The 12,496-nt window shown below is 44.3% G+C and overlaps 1 protein-coding gene across 3 annotated transcripts in view; it reads left to right on the top strand.

Moving 5' to 3' along the window:
• RFTN1 (raftlin, lipid raft linker 1) overlaps positions 1-12,496 on the top strand; it is a 203,177-nt gene that overhangs the window by 801 nt on the left and 189,880 nt on the right. The window lies entirely within an intron of this gene.

Genomic DNA, 12,496 nt, shown 5'->3' with positions numbered 1-12,496 from the left:
GAGGCGGTGCCTGACTGCCCCTCTGCGTGTGCCCTGGGAGGTGGGTTTGCTCTGGGGACAGAGGTGCTGGACCTGTAGGAGCAGACATGCCGCGCGCTCCAAGGAAGCGCCGGAACCACTAGAAGCACAGGGACGCGGGTGCCGAGAGTCCCCAGCACTGAAAACGGGGATCTCCTCTTCTGTAAGGGATTTTCTTCCCTTGTCTTAACCCACTTCTCTAGACTCAAGGGACGCCAGGATGGATATGGGTCTGGGCGAGGAGGAGGTGGTTGTGTATTTCGGGAAGCCCCGTTGTCAGGCATGCGCACCCCACTCCTAGGCCAGGGCTGGTGCCCTTCACCTCCGGTGTCGCTGCCTTTGGCAGCAAGAACCGCGTGGAGGCCAAGGTTGTAGAACCAGGCGCACTCCCTGCTGTCTCTCTGTGCCTCTGTGCTTGCCCTCAGCTGCCCTGTGTGGTTGTGGGTGATCCCTAGGGACGCTGGGTGGTGTCAGTGAGTTTCTTTGGGGGCTTAAAACAAACAAACAAACAAGAAGTACTTTTTAAAAAAAAGTCTGGCTCAGTCTCCGTCAGTGGCCACCCCAGTTTCCAGCAACTCATGTGCTGGAACTCTTGTAGTCGGTACAGTTGTTTCAGGAGCTGAGTGCTCAATTTGACTAGGCGTCTTCCAACCCCTGCCATCGTGTGTCATCTCAGGATAAGTAAGGCCTTGCCAGGAAGGAAGCCGGGTGTAATGTGAGCGACCTCTGGGCCTGTGGGTAGGGCCACCCTGCTCCCCCCCGCCCTCTGCTGCCGGGATTCCTAATTTGTACCTCTGAACAGCTGAATCCCAACGAAGTTCAAGTGACCCCAGATGTCACCAAACCCCAGAGAGGGGTTACGAAGCAAGCTGTTTGGGACTCTTTGGTGCGTGTGTCCTAACCTCAGTGAAATCACTCTAACCTCAGACTGAGCTCTGCATCCTCTTTTGCCTTCAGTGGGGTTTCTGGCCCGCCTGAGTAATTCAAAGCCCCAGAGCTGGCACGTCATCCTCTGGCTGCATTTGTGTATCAAGTCACTGGGTTGGTTTTTCTTTGTTTGCTTTTTGGCTGTATGGACATGGGGCAAATGGAAGTGGAGTGTTGTGCAGTTAGCTAGTAGATTTGGTACAGGAATTGAAAGATAATAAATTGGGAATACAAGTCCGTGAGTTCTTTTTCTCCCTCTTGAGCAGGAATTTTTGGCTTACATTCAAATAATTGCTTTGTCTGTAGGGAAACAAGCAGAAAATCTTTGGCATGAGTGATGTGAGTTCCTGTAAAGCTACTTATGTTCTTCCAGTCTTCTCTTTTCAGCAGAATTGAAACTATGTGGTCCCATGGCTTGGTGGGGCATGGGTGCTTTGCCAAATTTCTAACTTGGTGGACTAAGGAGAGGACACTGTGACTCTATCCCCATCCCATTTTTTAAGATATAAAAAGTTGCAAGAACAGTGACCCCCTAAATATACATGCCTAGAGTCTAATTCACATTTTGCCATCTTTGCTTGACTACACACCTCCCCCATCCACCCAGCCATCCCTGTATCCACCCATAAGCCCAGCTGATGGTTTTATGCATTTAAAAGTAAATTACAGATGTTGGTACAGGTCATTCCTAAACATTTTAGTACACATTTTATTATTTAGACTTCAATATGTGCTTATGGTTTCCTTAAGATAAAATTTATTTACATATAGTGAAATGTGCAAATCTGGAGAGTACCATTTGCATAATGTTTTGACAGATGCATGCACCTGTGTAACCCTAGTCCTTATCGAGACAGAGAATATTACTGTCACCCCAGCAAGTGCCTTCATCCTCGTTCTCAGTCATTCTCTGCCCTCACCCTCTCAGTGGCAACCCCTGCCCTGTATCTCATCATAGGTGAGTTTGGCTTGTTCTTGAACTTCATGTAAATGGAATTCTACAATATTGTGTAAAGCTCACCACATTTTTGAGATTCGTCCATGTCGTATCCGTGATTTGGCCTTTTTTTATTGCTGACTTATGTTCCGGAGTATGTCTGCTCCACAGTTTGTATATTCTGTTAATGGATACATGGATTATTCTAGTTTCTTTCTTCTAGTTTCTTTCTTTCTTTCTTTGGTTATTGTGAACAAAGCTGCCGTGAACATTTGTGTACAAGTCTCCGTAGGGACATGTGTTCTCATTTCTCATGGGTAAACACCTCGTAGTAAATTGCTGGGTCAAAAAGGAGATACAGGGAAACCTGATAAGAAACTGCCAGACCTTTTCCCAACATGGTTATACCATTTTACAGTCTCACCAGCAAAGAATACAAATATGAGATTCCAGATACTACAGCCCTGTCTTTCCTATCCTAAAGTCAAGAGCATGGTTTGACTAGTGTTCTTCTGGGGCCAGAGGGAATCTGAGGCAGTGGGGAACATGTTTTTATAGGTGGAGCGGCCATAGGAAGTCCCTGACTCTTCCTGAAAATGGGTTTAAACTTAAATCATTGCAGACGATCAGATGAATATTTTATTTTTAGAGATTTTCAGAGAAGGGAATTCCATAGGGGAATGTACCCTTGGTTGTGAAAGAAGATTGATTGAGTGCTTTCTATAAAAAGAAAAATAACCCCAAGCCCCACAGAATTTTACTAAGCTTCCGCCTAGAAACTCACGGGGGATTTCTGGTCTATTGGTATGGTTGATATTAACTTGGTGGAGAGTCACCTTGGATTTCACCGGCTTGGACAGCCGGCTATTGAAAGGGGTTGTGTTTGTTTTGAGGGGTAGGTCAGATTTGGCTTAGTGAAGACTCAGAGAATGACTCTCTTGTGAAAGTGATTTGGCTTCTCAGTGAGAAACATGGCCTGTCAACACCCCTCTTATTGTCCTGACTGGGAAAATGGGCCTGTGCCCCTTGGGTCCCCTAATAACTTAGTCCCTCTCTGTGGTGCCAACAGCCAAAGCTTGCCTTGGCTGGTCTAGGAAACGGGAAGTGAACTTTTCTTTCTGAGTGGGACCCCAGGATGAATGTTTTGCATCTCATCAAAGTGTCCCAGGGCTGATCAAGCTTTGCAGGAGTCAGATGGCAGACGGCTCAGTCTTGAGACATTGCACTGTGGTTGGGGACTGTTCCCTCCTCCTTAAAAGCCTAGCGCAGTGCCTGCCAGAGGGTAGGGGCACAGTAAACATCGGCTGAGTGATTTCGTGACTTGTGATACCCATCTGGGTGATTGCCTCTCTGGAGGTTGACGGTGGGTGTCAAGATGTCAGGGCCCCAGGATGTATTTTACTAGAGGGCACTTTACTATGGCTTGAAAAACACATTCAAAGGGTTTGGGCCTAGGAAAATTTTGTTCAGTGTAAACTTTCATTGTATTAACACTGTTCTCTTTATTACTGATTTTAATATTGTTGATAAAATACTAAGTGCTTACCCTTTGCCAGGCACTGTTGTACACTTTGCACGCATTATCTGAATTTAATCCTCATGAGAGGCGAGTACTTACATTATCTTCACTTCAGCCCTGAGGAAACTGAAGCTTGCGAGGTTAACTTTCCCTAAGTTCACGTTTTCATTTTTCTAAGACCTTAAGGGAAGAGACTGTGACATTCTGGTTTTTTGAAGGCAAAATCTGTCTACAATCACAGATTTCCAAATACACAAAGCCATATTATTATAGAAATGTAAATTAGATAATCAGAACAGCGTTACAGGAAATGATACACTGCAATCATTTTCTTTAGTTTTTTTTGTTGTTGTTTGTTTTCGTTTTGTCTTAAGCTTACTGAGTTTGGCACAGCCAGGGGCTTATACTAATTTTGATGATAATTTAAAATATTATTGGTTGATTAGGATTACAATTTTATTGAAGGAACAGAAACGTTGCCAGCTGAACTGTTCAACACAGTAGCCACTAGTTACATGTGGCTATTTACATTTAAATGTAATTAATTAAAATAAAAGAAAATTTAAAATTCAGTTCTTCAGTCTCACTCACCGCATTTCAAGTGGCCCAGAGCCACATGTGGTTAGTGGCTACTGAATTGGATAGCACAGATAGTATTTTCATCATTGCTGAAAGTTCTGTTTGATAGTGCTGCTCTGTGGTGAGTGTTTCTTTTTTACCCTTCGGTTTAAGAATTGGTAACACACTTGGCTAGGGCTTACACTATTTTTCACTGACAAAGGGATAAATTTAGCCAGATGTTGCTTTTATGTTTACCTTTTAAAGGGGGGTGTGTATGTGTGTGCGTGTGTGCGTGTGATCTTTCCTCCCATTCACATTCAGTTTTTGACATACATTTGAATCTCCCTTTTCTCCTGAGCCCCAAAGGGGCTTTCATTATTAGCACTGCATGTTTTATCAAGACACTTTCTCATAAAAAATTGGTACAGCAGGCAAGCGATAGCCACTGCTTGAACCCGGCTAATTCCTTGTTCTCCAAATAAGAATTCAGTTCAGCTTTTAAATATGCAATTGTGTGACTTACTCCCTACCTGTGCTGAATTCAGGAGGAAAAATCACTCTCAGTGGGCTAGAACCAAAGAGCTGGAAAATCAGGTCACATTTTGCACTGATGGCTACCTGCCAGGACTGAGATGGAGGAGACACCATTTGGGGTACTTGAAAGCTTCATTTGGAGTTTTCCTGGATTTGACCTGCCTCCAGGGTGCAGGGAGTGATGGAGGAGGCTGGCAGCTTTGATGTCCCAGTTACATGGGACAGTGGGGGGCTGATACTGTGGCTGTCACCTCTGCTGTGGTGTATAGTACTTCAGAACCAGCCTCACAGAAGAGAGGAAGCCACTCCTCAGGTGTCTGCAAGCAGCGAGTCCAGCCAGAAGTGGGAAATCAACATAAGCTATGCTTGGCTCTGTTGTTTGATGCCAACAAACTCTTATGCTACTTTAAGATCCCGTATTGGAGGTTTCCACACTTCTTCAACCAGGAAGCCAGATGCACCTCACTGACAACTTTCTCTGGCATTTACACCTGAAATGTCTCATCGTGTTGTTCCATAGGAACACCTCCTTGAGGGTTAGAATTTATTCTTTACCGGGGCCTATCAGCATTCATTTGTGTGCATGTGTGTGTGTATGTATGTGTGTATGTGTGTGTGTGTATGTGTATGTATGTGCGTTTGTGTGTGTTTGTGTGTATGTGAGTGTATGTGCATGTATGTGTGTGTATGTGTATGTGTGTATGTGTGTATATGTGTGTATGTGTGTGTTTGTGTGTATGTGTGTATGTGTGTGTATGTGTGTGTTTGTGTGTACATATGTGTATGTATGTGTGTGTATGTATGTGTTTGTGTGCATGTGTGTGTGTGTGTGTGTGTTTTGAAACTCCCTACTTTGCCTTTTACCCTTTGTCCTGAGGAATCCTTCAAGTTTTATGGAATAGAGCTAAAGTTCCTCAGATTTGGGGGAACCGTTGTAATAAATTTTACTCGGAAAGTTGGGTAAGAAGAGATTTGGTTAATCGTAGACTCTGGTTAATGGAACCTGATCATATCATGTATTAGCAAATTTTGGAAATATAAAGCACAAGAAATCAGGTTGTTTAAACACTTCTTTAAAAGTTTAGAGAGGTCTTTTGGGATTTTCTAGTGTCTTATGATACCTTATAAGTGCCCTTTTCAGTGTGGTATAATCATAACTATAGGCCAGAGTAGGTCAAAAGGTGTCTTCATAATGGGCAACAAGTAATCCCAGTAGAGTACTAAAATGGTTAATATTTATACTGCTCTTTCTATGTGTCTGAGCTCTTCTGAGCCTTGTTAAATAGTAACTCACCCTACCTTATTTAGTCCTCACCCTAGAAGTAGATATTGCAGTTGTCCCCATTTTACAGATGAGAAAACTGAGGTTAAATGGCTTCCTTGAGGTCACACAGGTAGGAAATAAGGGCAGCAGGGTTTGAACCTAGGCAGTCTGGTTCCAGAGCCTGTATGACCAACCCCTGTGCTGTACTGTTAAGAAAGTGAATTTGAGAGCCACAGATGGAATATTCCAAATGCCCTTTACCATCCTGTACCAGATAAGTGTCTTTCCTATTCCTGAAAGATGCTGCTAAGTAGGTATTTATTGTGCATCTGTTATGGGCAGAGCATTGGAATAGCTGCTGTTGGGGATGAAGAAGACCTGCTTGCTGCCTTCCAGAAATTTACTGTCATGTAGGGAGATGAGGCATTACCAAGAGCTGTGGAGCTCTCCTCTGAACTCGGAATGGTACATCCAGCAGCCCACTGCATACCTCTGCTTGGATGGAGTTAACATGGCTAACTCCTGGCTTCTTCTACCCATCTCAGAAGATGGCCACTCCAGCCTTGCAGGTGCTGGTGACCAACCCTGGAGGTGTCTTGGATGCCCTCTTTTGCTCATTCCCTTTTTCCAAATCATCAGTCAATCCTGTTTTCTACCTTCAAAACATATACAGAATTTGACCACTGCTCACACCTCTACTTACTGTCATCTGGGTTCCCCGCTGTCGTGGTCAGTCATGGCCAGAGTAATTGATGTCTTCCCTCAGCTCGAAACCTTCCAAAGGCTTCCAACTCAGTCAGGGTAAAGCTGAAGTGCTCACGGCCCGGCCAGGCCTACGCTCTGTTTCCCCAGCCATGTCTGACTTCACCCTGAGGTCCGGTCAGCCTCCCAGGGGCCCCACACCCCAGCTTGTTTGCACCTGCCACTGCCTTGCCTAGCCCACCCTCCGCCTTATCCCATGACTCGCTCTGTGGCCTTCCTCGTGATTTTGCTTAAACGTCACCTTCTGGGTGTGCCCTTTCCCAATCCCCGTATTTAAAACATTGTACCTCCTCCTGTGATTGCTACCCCTCCCCCCTGTACTGTTTTTTTTCTAGTTGGCATACTTTAAAAATGAGATTTCATGTATTATTATTTGTTTGTCTATTGCCTGTTTCTCGGCTTCTGAAGGTAAGGTCCACGAGGGCAGTCTTGTTCCTTTATTGTGTGAATCTCTTTTGTTTTATTTTGGTATCACTAGCATTTAGAACAAGGCCTTGCATATAGTAAGTGCTCATTACTTATTTATCGGATGAGTCAGTGGCCTAGAGTGGCAATCCTGTTAGAGCTCAGCCTTGAAGGAGTGTGATGGTTAATTTTATGTCAGTTTTTCCTAGGCTATGGTGCCTAGTTTTTGGCCAAACACCAGTCTGGGTGTTGCTGTGAGTTATTTTTTAGGCATGATGAACTTTGAAATCAGAAGACTCGGAGTAAAGCAGATCACCCTCCATCATGTGGGTGGGCCTCATCCATTGAGTTGAAAGCCTTAAGAAAAAACACTGAGATCCACAAGAAGGAATTCTGACTCCAGACCACCTTTGGATTCAAGATCGCAACATCAACTATTCTGTGGGTTTCCAGCCTTGTGGCCTGCCCTGAAGATTTTCAACTTGTCACCCCCCCCAATTTCATGAGCCAATTCCTTATAATAAGTACCTCTATTTATCTCTCTCTAGCTGGGAACACACCACACACACACACCACACACAAACATCTGACTGGTTTTGTTTCTCTGGAGAACCCTGACTAATAGAGAAGATGAGAGGTACGGGAAACGAATGTCAGGTGGAGGTCCACTGGAGGAAAAGGGTGGTGCCTGGAGAGTTCTGAGGGTGTACGAAAGATTGCAGTAGCTTAGCCTGACTTCACTCTAGGGTCAACTGTGAAAGGAAACAATGGGAGGTAGGACTGGAAAGGAGGGAGGATGGAGTGAGATTGAGGCTGAGGACTCCAAGCTGCACAGCAGATGTGATTATGCTCTTTGAGCCACTTGTGTGGTGTAAAATGTTTAATGTGGGAAAAGCTGGAGATAGGAATTAGACAGATGAGGGGGAGCCAGATTCCAGGAAAGCGTTGGTTGCTGTTGTGATGGCAGATTGGTTTGGAGAATAAAGTGGAGGAATGGATAGCATCCACCAGCTCTGGATGGGCCAATGTCAGCGTGAGGATGGTGGTGGGAGCAGGCTGATACTGGGGTTTTGGGCCTGGATATTAGGAGGGCAGTGGTACTACCCAGAGACGAGAAATGCAGGAGAAAGAGCAGGCCTGTTGGGCAAGGTGCTGCATTCTGTGGGGCATATTCTTCCAGAAGTGCTGAGAAAGTCTCAGGTGAAGAGAGAAAGTTCCAGGTGGAAATGTTGAAACAGTTCTTGGAGATGTCTGCCTGGAGCTGGAGAGAAGACAGACAGGCTGGGAAGGGAACTGGGGAGCTCTTGCCTGGAGCAGGTCAAGTTAGGGCAAGAGAGGGAGTGTGAGTGCTAAGGGAGAGACAATAGCATATAAGTAACTTTTTTGAGCATACGTAATACTATGTATTGGTGGTTCCCAAATTTTGTGCTAAGATACCGCAAGGCACTGCAGCAAATGCACAGGGTGGCCAAGGGATATTCACATCTTTGAGGGAAATGCAGCAATACTTAACATCTGTCAGATACCATGCTAACTACTAGCTTGAGGCACTTCGCAATATCAACATCTGACAGTACCACATTACTCTTGATGATGTCATATCTTTACAAGCTACATTTTGAGTAGTTGCTAAGAACATCAGCGTGGAACTGGAAATGAGGGTGGTGGTGTTCAGTGTGGTTCCAAGTTTTGAGAAGTTGCGCAGTGTCCAACAGATGCACACATCCCATTAGTCAGTAATTGTGGTTAGTTAAGAATGAAAGAAAAAATATTTCTTCTTTCAGTTTATGTGTGCTATTTTTTTGAGAGGCTACTGTTGTTAGGCTGTGAATAAGTGTTAAGTTGTTTGGACCTAACTACTTAATAAAAGGAATTATTGGGTGTTTTTTTTTTTTTTTGGTTTAGGGCATGCCATTAAAAAATGCACAGAGAAACTAAGGGCACTGTGAACTGAGAAATCCTCAGAATCTCTGCCATATGTTGTTCAGGGTGTTATATATAGATTGTAAAAGAGTACACGCAGGGATAGAAAGATAGGGAGAAAGGGAATGGCATGAGGACTGTGTCCAAGATGTCTATTTATCCAAAAATAAAATATCTGGAGCAAATAAGGTAAAAATGTAAGCACTTGTTAAATCCAGGTGGTGGATCCATAGACATCTCATTTTCTGTACTTTTCCATATGTTTGAAGTGGTTTATAATTAAAATAATTTTGGAAAAGTGAGGCAAGAGGATGGAGGAGGACAGAAATGTAGGAGGTGCCTGTGCTTGCCTGGGAGGATGGCAGAGGAGACTGGAAGGGGTGTCTGAGGTAGAAAGAGATTCAAGAGATTGAGGGATGTGGAACTAAGCAGATCCATATGGCTGAGCTCTGAACTGTGGTTCTCAGTCCTGGATGTGAGGCTGTAGGAGAGATCCTGGGCCCTGCTGAGTCCTGGCTATTAGGAGATTAGAGAGGGCTAGGAGTGGGAAAAGGCTGGGTTTGCTCCTAGAGCACTGATGCTCAACCCTGGCTGCATGTTAGCATCACTTGGGGGTTTTAAAAATAATGGTGCTCTGGCCCCACCCCTAAATGCCTGAGCATCAGGGCTGTTAACAGCTCTCCAGATGGTTTCAAAGTGCAGTCAAGATTAAGAGCCACTGCCACAGCACAGGGTTTCTCAAACTGTACTGTGAATCAAACTTTAAGGAATCACTTACTGCTCAAATACAGATTCTGATTCAGCAGGTCTGGGATGGGGCTTGGGATCCTGCATTTTTAACAAGATCCCGCATGCTGCTGCTGGTCTGAGGTCCACATGTTGAGTAGCAGGTTCTAAGTGGGAGCTATTTTTAGCGAAGGGTGGCTGGAGAGCAGCAGAGCAGGGATGGACTCAGGTTCAGACCCCTCCTGAGATGGACTGAGATGGTGGTAGGTTGTGGGGGTTGGAGGAGTGGGGGTAAGCAAGTGTTTTCTTCTTATAATGCAAACACCACTCCTGTTAGGTATCTTTTATTGTGTAACAAATTACGCCAAAACTTGGCCGCTGAAGAGTCAGCTCTCAACCACTCCACAATGCCACTTCTCATATAGGAGCAAGACTGTTAACATGAACTGCCTGGATTAATTATCTATTGATGGGTGGTAAATTGCCCTAAAACCTGGAGGCTTAAAACAACAAACATGTTATCTTGCGTGGTTTCTCTGAGTCGGGAATCCAGAAGTGACTTAACTGAGTGCTTCTGACTTAGGGTCTCTCATGAGGTTGCAGTGAGGATGTCGGCTGGGCTGAAGGCTGTAGGATCTACTTCCACATGAGTGTCGAGTTAGTGCTGACTGTTGGCAGGAGGCCTCGTTGCCCTGCAGTGGAACTTCATCCTGCTGATAGAGCATCCTCACAACATGGCAGCTGGCTGCCCCCAGAACGAGAGATCTAGGACAGCGAGGTAGAACCCACAATGTTTCCTATAACCTAGCCTGGGAAATCACACTCATTTCCACCATATCCTTCTGGTTACACAGGTCAGCCCTATTCATTGTGGGAGGGGACCACACAAGGGTGTGAATACCAGGAGGATCATTGAGGACCGTCCTGGAGGCTGGCTGTGATATCCTTATTGCTTTCTTTTCTTTTCTTTTCTTTTTTTCTTTTTTTGAGACAAGGTCTTACTCCGTTGCCCAGGCTGGGCAGTAGCGTGCAGTGGCACAATCATGCAGTGGTGAGATCATGGCTCACTGCAGCCTCAACCTCCTAGGCTCAAGCAACGTTCCCTCTTCAGCCTCCCGAGTAGCTGGGACCTGCCATGTCCGGCTAATTTCTTTTTAAAATTTTTTTGTAGAGACAAAGTCTTGCCATATTGCCCAGGCTAGTCTTGAACTCCTGGGCTCAAGTGATTCACCTGCCTCGGCCTCCCAAAGTGCCCCTTATTGTTTTCAGCCATGAAAATAATGCATGCTCAACAAAGAAAACTTGAAAATGTAGCCCATAGTGTCATGACTCAGAAAAAAGTTCTGCTAACAGATGGTTTATGAACTGCCAGTTTTTCAGAAGTATGGATTTTATAAACAAATACACAGGCACTTTTAAAAAGTGGTACCATATAAACCATTAACACGATTTGATATAGATTGTTCTTTACACCTGGCATTGGATCAGGAACACTTTCAATGGGTACATTTTAGTTATCCTAGGGTTTCTTAGACTCTGTTGCAGGACAGCAAAAAATCTGACACCATCTGAATCTCTACTGAATTAAGTTTAATTTATATTTCTGGATCTAGAGAGATGTCGTTATCATGTAAAGCCTTCTTAATTTGGATGATCAGTTCTTACTTTGGATGACTGAATGAAGTAATAAACATGCTTGTGTCTTCAAATACAGAATTTGAGTGTAGAAATAAAAAATGGGGTTGCCAGCTGATCCAGCATCATTGCATATAATTGCCCCATCTCTGGTTGCTTGTCACGAGCTGTTGGCGTTTGTTAAAATTAGCTTTACAGGCTGCCTTAGATTAGCAGCGAGTGTGGCAAATGAGGGCTTACTCTTAATGAAACTAATTTGTATTTGAAAATATAACTACATTTATTGCCCCCATTATTTAAATGTGTGCATGCTAGTTGATAGTAAAAATGAGCTTTTAAACTAAGCCTTTTCTACATTGTAGCTGAAAAATAGTCTTTTAAGAAGGTGATCCTTTTGAAGTGGTTTTCCAGTCTTTTTATGGGCATCGTGGGAAGCATTTCAGAAACAAATTAGGATACTTTTAAAATAATAGTTTAAACATTTCAACATTTAAAATGACACAGGACATTGTGCCCCACTGCTGGTCAGCTTCTTCTGGAGCCAAGTATTTGGCGCTGTGCTGTGTTTGTGTGTGTGTGCGTGTGTGTGTTTTGTTACAGACAAGTCTTGCTCTGTCACTCAGGCTGCAGTGCGGTGGTATGATCAGAGTTCACTGCAGCCTCACAGTCCTGGGTTCAAAAGACTCTCTCACCTCAGCCTCCCAAGTAGCTGGGATGACAGGTGCACACCACCACACCCATCTCTGTGTTTTATATAACAGCAATTTGTTCTGAATGCTCCCGCATTCTGTCCAGACTTCCAGAACAGTCAGCCACACTGCACCATGGGTATCTCATCATTGTTTCTGTGATCTCCCTGAGGGCAGGGCCTGGCCTTCCCAGTTTTAGTGTTTCCTAACCAAGTGACTGACTCAAAGCAGACTTCAATAAATGTGTGTTGAATGAATGGATGGATGAATGAATCTGGAACATAAGTTCCCTCCCTCATGGAACTGATAGCTCCTGTAAGAAGCTGATCCACCGTGTACCAAAGAGACATCCCACTTAAGGTTTGATTCAGCCAAAATTTTTTCCAGAAGATCATCATTCAAGGGATCTTTGTTTCCAGATCATTTGCAATGTCTGTCATCCTCTTCTTGCAGTTCGGGTCTCGGAACCTTCTTCCGATTACTTTGTTTTCCTCTTTAGAAAGCATCTAGTTCCTAATTACCCTTACCAATTTCTGCTAGGGAACTGTATATATACTTTGATTATTTCCCCACTGTTTCACCATAGAAATGGGGAA

This window comes from Nomascus leucogenys, chromosome 8 (assembly GCF_006542625.1).
Source record: "Nomascus leucogenys isolate Asia chromosome 8, Asia_NLE_v1, whole genome shotgun sequence".
Lineage (NCBI taxonomy): Eukaryota > Metazoa > Chordata > Mammalia > Primates > Hylobatidae > Nomascus > Nomascus leucogenys.
This window is presented reverse-complemented; position numbering and strand designations above follow the sequence as displayed.